This window comes from Ovis aries, chromosome 1 (genome assembly GCF_016772045.2).
Source record: "Ovis aries strain OAR_USU_Benz2616 breed Rambouillet chromosome 1, ARS-UI_Ramb_v3.0, whole genome shotgun sequence".
NCBI lineage: Eukaryota > Metazoa > Chordata > Mammalia > Artiodactyla > Bovidae > Ovis > Ovis aries.
In genome coordinates this window covers 111281902-111291520 of record NC_056054.1, presented here as the reverse complement: position 1 = coordinate 111291520, position 9619 = coordinate 111281902, and the positions used below count along the sequence as shown (strand labels likewise).

At 41.2% G+C, this 9619-nt stretch overlaps 1 protein-coding gene across 10 annotated transcripts in view; it reads left to right on the top strand.

The window, feature by feature from the left end:
• Positions 1-3350: 3350 nt before the first annotated feature.
• The window catches only part of DCAF8 (DDB1 and CUL4 associated factor 8), a 40072-nt gene continuing 33803 nt past the window's right edge, over positions 3351-9619 (top strand). For 3 of the 10 annotated variants that reach the window (XR_006061319.1, XM_027977023.2, XM_027977038.2), the window contains exons 1-2: positions 3351-3563; positions 4468-4540. The gene's annotated coding sequence lies outside the window, so the exon portion shown is untranslated. Of the gene's footprint in view, positions 4188-4467; positions 4541-9619 lie in introns of all 10 variants that reach the window. The other 7 variants (XM_027977026.2, XM_027977041.2, XM_027977032.2 and 4 more) reach the window with 5 other exon arrangements.

The following is a 9619-nucleotide window of genomic DNA, read 5'->3' as shown; positions in this document are numbered from 1 at the left end:
CAGTTCAGTCACTCAGTCGTGTCCGACTCTTTGCGACCCCATGAACTGCAGCATGCCAGGCCTCCCTGTCCATCACCAACTCCTGGAGTTCACTCAGACTCACGTCCATCGAGTCAGTGATGCCATCCAGCCATCTCATCCTCTGTCGTCCCCTTCTCCTCCTGCCCCCAATCCCTCCCAGCATCAGAGTCTTTTCCAATGAGTCAACTCTTCGCATGAAGTGGCCAGAGTACTGGAGTTTCAGCTTTAGCATCACTCCTTCCAAAGAACACCCAGGACTGATCTCCTTTAGAATGGATTGGTTGGATCTCCTTGCAGTCCAAGGGACTCTCAAGAGTCTTCTCCAACACCACAGTTCAAAAGCATCAATTCTTCTGTGCTCAGCTTTCTTCACAGTCCAACTCTCACATCCATACATGACTACTGGAAAAACCATAGCCTTGACTAGACGGACCTTTGTTGACAAAGTAATGTCTCTGCTTTTCAATATGCTATCTAGGTTGGTCATAACTTTCCTTCCAAGGAGTGAAGTGCAAATCAAAAATCACTTCAAACCCATTAGGATGTCTAGAATCAAAAAATTATTAAACATTGGTAAAGATGGGAAAAAACTGGAACCTTTATACATTGCTGGTGTGAAAGTAAAATGGTACAACAGCTTCAAAAAGCACTGTCAGTTCCTCAAATGATTAAACATAGAGTTAACCATATGACCCAGCAATTTAATTCCTAAGTATATGCCCCAAAGAAATGAAACATATGTCCAAACAAAAACTTGTATATACATTTTTATAGCAGCATTTTTTCTAATAGCTGAAAGGTAGAAACAACACTAACATCCATCAACAGATGAATGGTTGAAAGTATACAATGGAATATTTGTTTTAAAAGAAGTACTGTTACATTCTATACAATGGGTGAATTTTGGAATCATTGCTAAGTGAAATAAGCCAGTCACAAAAGGCCACATACTATATGATTCCATTCATATGAAAGTCTAGAATAGAGAAATCTATAGGGATAAAACAGATTAGTGGTTTCTTAGAGTTGGAGGGGGATGGGAGATGGGGGTGGGAGGTGATACCTAAAGGAAACTGGGTTCTTGTGGGTTTTTTTAGGCGATGAAAATTATTGAAAATTGACTGTTGTTATGTTTGCATATATCTGTGAATGTACCCAAAGCCATTCAATTGAACACTTTAAATGAGTGAAATTGTATGGTATGTGAATTTCATTTCAATAAAGCTGTGTTTTAAAAAGTGCCATTGGCTGTCAGGTGTGTCAGTCTAAAACTTGAAGGAGAAGTCCGGTTTGGAAATAAATACATGGGAATCATCATTATGTGGATAGTAGTTTGAAGTGAAGTGAAGTAAAAGTTGCTCAGTCATGTCGATTGTTCAGTTGTGTCCAACTCTTTGCAACCCCATGGACTGTACAGTTCATGGAATTCTCCAGGCCAGAATCATGGAGTGGGTAGCCTTTCCCTTCTCCAGGGGATCTTCCCAACCCAGAGCTTAAAACCAGTTCTCTCGCATTGCAGGCAGATTGTTTACCAGCTGAGCCACAAGGGAAGCCCAAGAACACTGCAATGGGTAGCCTATCCCTTCTCCAGCGAATCTTCCTGACTCAGGAATTGATCTGGGATCTCCTGCATTGCAGGCGGATTCTCTACCAACTGAGCTATAAAGGAAGCCCTCATCTCTATTAAATGTCACCTCAGCAGAGGTGCCTTCCCTAACCACATATGTAAAAGAGCACACCTACTTAGGTAACCCACTTTTACCTTGCTTTATTTTTCTTTACATTTAATATTTAATATTGTCTGCATGGCCCTCTTTTCCCCCTACACTCCCAACCCTGCACTAGTAAGTTCCACGAATGTTGGAATCTTGGTTTGTTTTATTCACTCCTGCAGCCTCAGTACCTTACCTCAGTAAGAAGAGGCCTTACATGTAGCAGGAATTGAACAGTTGTTGATGGAGTGAATGAAAGAATGAATAGAATGTTAAGGCATTAGATAGTTAACTTTGTGTTCTAAGTCCTCTTAGGTAATGGGGTTATGAAGATGAAAAAGACATAGCCATTACCCTTATAGAGCTTATATTCTAGTAGTATAGATTACAAATATATAATTAGAGGTTAAATAGTATATGTAAAAAACGGTATAAAATGCAGAGTGAAAAGACAGAGGATGATGATAGTGTAGGATACTATTATAGCTGGAATGGTTGAGTTGTCTCTCTGAGGAAGGAGTATTTGGGTAGAGATCTGATTAAGTGGACAGAACAAGTCTAGTAAAGATCGGGTAGGTGAACATTCCAAGAAGAGGGAACAAGTGCAAAAGCCCTGGGGCTCTTCATACTTTGGTCAAGAGTGACAACAAGAAGGCCAAAGGGCTAGAGCAGGGTTAAAGCTAAGTAGTATGGGAGAAGATGAAATCAGAGAAATAGGTGCAGTATCATGTAGGGCTTTCCTTGGAGGTCCTTTTGAGCATTTTTATTTTTATTGTGTGATGGGAAGCTTTTGAGCGAGTGCTCTGGGCTTACATTTTAAAAGGTCAGTCTGACTGCCTTTATTTAACTAGTAGGGCAATAATGGAAGTAGACAAACCAGCTTGGCATCTGTTGCAAAAGTCCACGTATTATAATAATGACTTATAATAGGAATGTAGCGGTAGAAGAGATGACAAGGAGCCTTGCACCCTGGGCCTTCTGGTCACCCTCGCCCCACCCCTCACCCCCGGCCTGGCAGCTGGGTGTAACCTTTTCACGGATCTTCTGCACGCTTCCTTCAGGTGTCAGAAGTAGGCAGAGTGAATACCTCCAGTCCCATTCTTGGGAGTCTTCAACGCACTACCCTGCTTCAGAGAGCCTCTTGAATAGCTTAGCTGCACCTCAGGCTTCTTAAAAGATAGAGGCTCCCAGGGGTAAATAGCTCTCAGAGGTATAGAAACCACTTAACAAGGTCCTCAAAGGAAATGGGGTTTCAGAAGAAATCTAGAGACAGCTGCTTGTTCCAAGTATTCAAAAACGGGGGAAAATGGAGGTTCAGAAGGTTGCCTGCCAGCCTGTTAGAAATGAAGTTGATCTCCAACACAATTCTGGGAGGCCGTCTATCTTTTGAGTATCACAAGGAAAGTGAACCCCAGTAAAACTACGAAAAGCAACTTTCCCTTCGCAGTAATGCGCACGCGCCCCTCGCTCCGTTTTCCGTTGACTTTAAGCCCCGCCCCCTATGCGTCCTTCGAGGAGGGTTGGGAGCCGAGAGCTCGCGCGACCACTCTTCCCTCAGCCTTCTCCAGCACAGCGTCGCAAAGGGGCCGGAAAGCGTGGCGGCGCAGGCGCAAGCGCAGAGAGCGGAGGCGGTGGTGGTGGCGGCCGCTGGCCAGTGTAAGATGGCGGCGGCGTTGGTGGCGGCAGTGGACGGGGCGGCTGGGCCCGGAACAGTTGGAGCAGCCGCTGGCAGAAGGATGACCCAAGACGGGAAGCGGGCTGCTGAGCCTCGCCGGCTCCCGTGCTTGTAACTGCCCCAGCCGGACATCCCCCCCCCCCTTGACCTACCCGGTCCGTGTCTCGTTCCGGCTTGGCCTGACCCCTTCTCCCCTGGCCCAGACCCCTCCAGGATGGGTTTGACTCCTTTCCCAAGCTCCCAGGGCTCAGGTCTTCTCCCCATGACCCGAGTCACCGCTGGGAGGACTGGCTGCCCTTCCCTCAGGTCAGCCCCAGGGTTGCCCCTAGGAGCCTGCCCCACAATCTGCAGGACCTCTTGCTTCATCGGGTGACCCATTTGTGTGCGCTCCCCCCCCCCACCTTTAGGTTGAGGGACGCGGCGCCCCTCGAGTTCTCCCGTAACCTCGGGGCCACCGCGCAGTGTGCCCCCCTCCCCCATCTCGAGTTCTCGGGCCCAGCACCTTGTACGGAAGGCCGAGGTTCAAGAACCCGGGAGTCAGTTGTTGCCGTCTTTTCCTGTCCGCTTTGTAATGTAATTCTCGTAGTCTGCCTCCCTTCACCCCTAAATCTTTGAGGACACCCTAGAACGGTGCCGTTTGTCCCTGTTAGTTGGAAAGCATCTGGTGGTTTGAATTTCTGACTCATGCGATTGCTGCTGGAGTCTGTAAACAAACCGGCACCAGCGCGATCACGCTCTCTGCGGGATTTCCCCCCTGCCCTGTGGCTGCTTGTTGAGAGGTTTGCTTATGGGTTAGCTTTGAAAAGATTCAGCTTTTACTTTCCAATGAGTTTTACATTTTAGCAGAACTGGGAGATGACTTGCCTGGTTCATTTCATTTCTGTAACAATGTTTGAAAGTTACTTCTTTAGTAACAGATAAATTTCTGTGGTTCTAAATAGTTCGAGGAGGTCTGAAAAATACTAGCATGTATTAATACTTTTTTTTATTATGTTACAATTTTTTTATTATGTTTAGTAGAAGAGACACCTTTGCCATTTAAACTTTAACTTTTCTCAGTCCTTCAGTGAATCTGCAGACCTATTTTCTCAGGAGCTCAGCCTGACCCTACTTCAGTGATAAAGGAGGAAAGGTGAGTAGGAGTTGAAGGCTATTAAATTCGAGTTCAAGACATACCCTACCCTGGTGCTCAAGTGTTGACCACTAAAGTCATAAAATTCCTGCCACTGTTTCCAGAGAGTTGGGGTATTGTTCTTGGCTTTGTTCCACCTCTGGTAAAATTACTTTTGCAAGTTTAATTGACTCTAGGCTTCTTGACTTTCTATCCTAAATGGTTGCTGCATATCTTCACATGACTCCAGTTAAGCCTAGAAGTGAATGTATCTTCATTTGCCTCCCTGTTTTGCCTTTGTGCAGATCGTATTTCTTACACTGTTAAAAGCTGGGAATTAGTTTGCCAGAGTTCTCTTTAGCCCTTTGTCAAATCAGTTCTCTTTGCCTCTTAGGGCTTTGGATTGTCATTTCTTGCTATTTAGGGGAACATTTAGCCACTTTTAACTAAAAGCTAGTGAATCCTGAGTGATACTGCCTTTTGTTGGTGTCTGAGTTCATCCACCTTAGAATTCTGCTTTTCAGGACTTCATGGTAAATTTTGAGTGGAAAAAAGACCCCACAAAACACTGGTGCTCTTTTATATCTGGTCTGAGGAGTTCTTATTTAGCAGAGGAATCATCCTATGCATTCAGCAGCATGGGCCAGTGCCACAGAGGGAGTTAGGACATACTACTGGCAAATGTAATTTTTGTAAAGATTTTGGATTCCTGGTAGCAGAGAATAGTACTATGGTTGAGTTTCATGGGATGTGATGGAAGAGCTGAGTGGCTCTGGAAGGTAGACCTGGCTGATTCTTAATATGTTTATGATTTGTAGTAGGAAGAGGTTGAGTGTGACACTGGTGAGTTTTATTCCACTTGGTGTTCTGTGTAGAAATGGCTTATTAGGAGCTGAAATAAGGTAATTGGCAGGATGTGTGTGTATCAATCAGATAAAAATACAGTCTTTAGAACTTGATAGGTCTGGGTTTAAATATTGTACTAAGATTTATTAGCCATGTGACCTTGGGCAAGTCCTTAAACTTTTCTGAGTCTTTTCTTAATGTCCACATCTCTGTGAGTGGGATAATACAGCTTATGTCCTAGAGTCATTGTCGGTATTGTGTGAGGAAACTCATATAAAGGTCTTATATTATGCCTAGCACAAGATAGACACTGAAAAATTTTTCTTTATACATCATTGATATAGCTTTAAATAAGTTGTACGTTAGTGTCCTCCTCTTTGCATTTTAGTTTTGAACATGTTTTCCTGGTAATTTTTTCAGATTCATGTTTAATTGGCCAGCTTAGATGTGTTCTTTGTAGGTGCCCACCTAGGGTTGCCTTTTGATCGTGATTCAGGTCATTCTGGTGGGAGTTTAAGACCAGAGAACAGCAGGAATATTAGATGTTGATGTAGTGTCTTTCTAAATTCATTCTTAAACTAAGCATCAGTAACTTTCCTTTATTCTTTGCTCCTACCTCTTGGTCTCCCTTTTAGCACACCTAATCAGAGTTTATATAATTCCTTCCCTACCTGGTTCAATGTTGCTCACCACCTCAGCTCCAGCTACCGCTTATGCCTTTTTGTTTTTGCCACAGAAAGAATACATTTTTTCCAAGCTGTTGGGCTCTGCAGTGATCCTCATCAATAGCTTATCAAAGGACTAGACCATGAGGGACTTCCCTGGTGGTCCAGTGGTTACGACTGCACTTCCATTGCAGGGAGTATGAGTTTGATCCCTGGTCAGGGAACTAGGATCCCCATGGCCAAAAAAACAACCCTGGACCATGAAAAAGTCTCCTTTCTTTTTGAAGTGAATCTGGGCTAGGAAGTCAGGAATGCAGTTTATTTCATCTCCCCAACTTGGCCATCTTAATAATATGACAGCAGAGATGAAAAGTTTTTAACCTTCTCTTGTTGGCTTTCATTTCACTTTTTTTTTTTTTAAATTTTATTAGAATTTTTATTTATTTAAATTTGAGGCTAATTACTTTACAGTATTGTATTGGTTTTGCCATACATTGACATGACATATATTTTTGAGTGTGGTAAGGGCACATGAAAATTAAGAAAATGTTGATAACATTATGATGAAAGCAACTGTATTTATTCAAGCCAATGATCAACTTAAAGTTAACCAACTTTGATTACTACCATCTAGGGTCTAAATGCTCTCTCTTGAAAGGTAAAAACTCTTGGGGTGAAGGATAGTAACATGCACTTTATTATTTGTATTTTTGGGTTTTTTTTGTTGTTTTTTTTTTTTTTTTGAGATCTTGAGTTCTGTGTTGAGTAGGGCAGGAGCAGGTGTGGGAGGAGAAAAGGAAATATGTTGAAAGAGCCATAACTTTGTTCCTTATTACTGTATATGCTGGGTAAGATCCTTCTCCCACCATCAACACTACCAGGAAGGTCTTCACATTTTATGTTCCAGGTGACACCTGTGTATACAGTGAATCAGTATTTGTAGTCTGTGGACCAGAATTCTAAAATTCTTGTATTTCTGAGGATATTTTATATTTCAGGGTATTGCATAAGAATTGTTGCATCTTGCTAGTAAGTATTTTCTTCCGTGGTTGCAGTAGGAAGCTAGTTATGCTTATGATCTTAGTTCCCGCCACCAACCTGACAGGGCATTTTATACAGCAACTTATTAAATGTATAAGAATCAGTCTCCATGACCTTTAGTTTTGATTATGATCAACCTAAGAGAAAAACATGTCTTCAGAGAAAACTTAAAAGAAATGTCTTTTTATTACCTTTTAAAAATAGTACTGGCATTTCAAAAGCAGACGTACTCTAGTAGAAGACATTCTGTAGAAGTGTGCCCTGTTTTGGGAGACTGAGGTCTTCAGAGTTTCATGCTCTAGGTCCTGTGTTCTTTCAGATGAGTTAAAGGCTTTTAAATAATGAAGTGACTGGTTGACCTTTGTTTTCAGATAGGTTTATTCCTGGTTTATTTCTACTGTGGAAAAGTTACTCTAAACATATCTAGTAAATGTTCAGAGTTTCTATAAAAGAGTTATCCAAACAGCTTTTTATTGCATCACATTGGTGTCAGTTTTTAAGATTGAATTAATTTTTTTTTTAAAGCAGATTATTGGTGAGCCAAGATAATCTGTTATTTGCCCTCACCCATTTGGAACCCAGGCAACTGAAGGAATTGAATCAGCGGCAGTCATGGAAGTAATGACTGTGCATATCTTAGTTTCAGAGCCCAAAGGCAGTGATTTTAGATTAGCTTTACAGTAATACTGAAAACTTTTCATCTTTCATTTTCATGAGTAAACTTCATCACTCTTAGAATTGGTCAGAAAAGGGGGTTACCTGTTCTTGTTTACTGATTCAGTTATTCTTAGAGTGAGAAGAAAGTCTTGAAAGGTAAAGAATAGAGTGTGATGCATTTTATGAATTTGTCACTTCTTTATATAGCAGTTTTTTAAATTTCTGCCTCTACAGAACATAGTTTCTGGGCCAAAAGCTCAGTTTCTCAAGTATTACCTTTATCCAAGGAAGGTATATGCCCAAGACAAGCCAATGAACTAAAGCTGTCCTGAATTTGCAAATAGGGCATGATAAGTGATTAATTTGACAACGGTGACATTAATGAAACATAGTATGTCTAATGGATTGGGTTATTGCAGAAATTTTCATCATATCTAAGAGGTTAAATATTTGCTCTTATCCTCTGAGGATACTATTTAAGGAGGTCTGGGCAAGTTCTAATGTGAAGCATCCATGTTGCCTCACGTGTCTTTTTTTTTTTTAAGTTAGCCATCTGGAAAGCTATTATAGGATTTACCTCTAGTGGTAGCCAAGAGGCTATATTCCTCTGGTGTTTTAAGCATTGCCACATTTTCAGGTATGTTTGTAACCTTACTCAGGACCCACATTATACTCTCGCCTCTAGTTTCATTCAGATTGGAGGGCACGTCTTGATGTTTTTAGCCTCTCCTTATTGTTTTAAGTTGTACCCCTTTATCTCTCTGGTATACTTTTGAACAATTTTAAGAAAAAAATTTGAAATGTGAAAGGCAAAAACAGGTAATGGGGACTGGATTCAGATGTAAATACAAGTCATTTCATAGTAACACTATGTTTAATAATGTTAGTAACAAATGTTTAAATATAAAACATTTCATAGAAACAGTGAAATTTCCTAAGTGATTTTCCTTAAAATTATTTAAATTGAGGTGAATGGGCTTAAATGTTATTATAAAAAGTTCCTTAGCTCTGCTGCTGCTGGAGATAGCACTTAGCACATTCCTAACATACTCTGAAATACTGTTAGTAGAATTAAAGTCAGTAAACTATAAACACAGGGCATTTGGTGTTACCAACAGGGAGAGAAGGCATTCATTCCAGTGGAGGAACAGAATTCCTTGTTTTTAGTATAGTTGATGTAGGGCTTATGTTCCTCCTTATCATTTGTGATGATTGATTTGAAGTTTTCACCTTGGCTATCTTCTGACACTTCAAAAGGCAGGAGAAGTTAAAGAGACTTAATGTGGTGGGCTTTTGGGTATATTGTTTTACCCTAGTTCATAGAACATGAATGTGCTCAAAGGAAGGTATTAACAGAGCTCTCTGAATTCTTTTTTTTTTTTTAATTTGGTTGTGCCAGTCTTAGTCATGGCATGCAAATTCTTAGTTGTGTGTAGGCTCTAGTTCCCTGACCAGGGATCGAACTTGTGCCCCCTGCATTGGGAGCCCAGAGTCTTAACCACTGAACCACCAGGGAAGTCCCTCTCTGAATACTTTAAAAGACCAGTGATATAGCACGTAAGCAGATTTCATAGACTTGGAACTATGTCTTAATTTGTGTACAGTGTTTGGAGGATCATTGTCGAGTGGTGAAGATGCCTAGGCTTCTCTAGAAAATGCAGTCTGGAACCAGAGATGAGAAGCTAGAAAAATAATATAAATGCCTGACACGTATAGATAGCCAATTGCAAATACCATGTTTAATCCTCTAAACCATTTCTTCAGGATAATGGTATTGTCCCATTTTACAAAAAGAGAAACAAACTCACAGGTAGGTGGTAGAAGTAAAACTCAAGCCCAAGTCTGAGTAACACCAAAGCCCTTTTCTTTTCATTATACCATATGCTGTCTT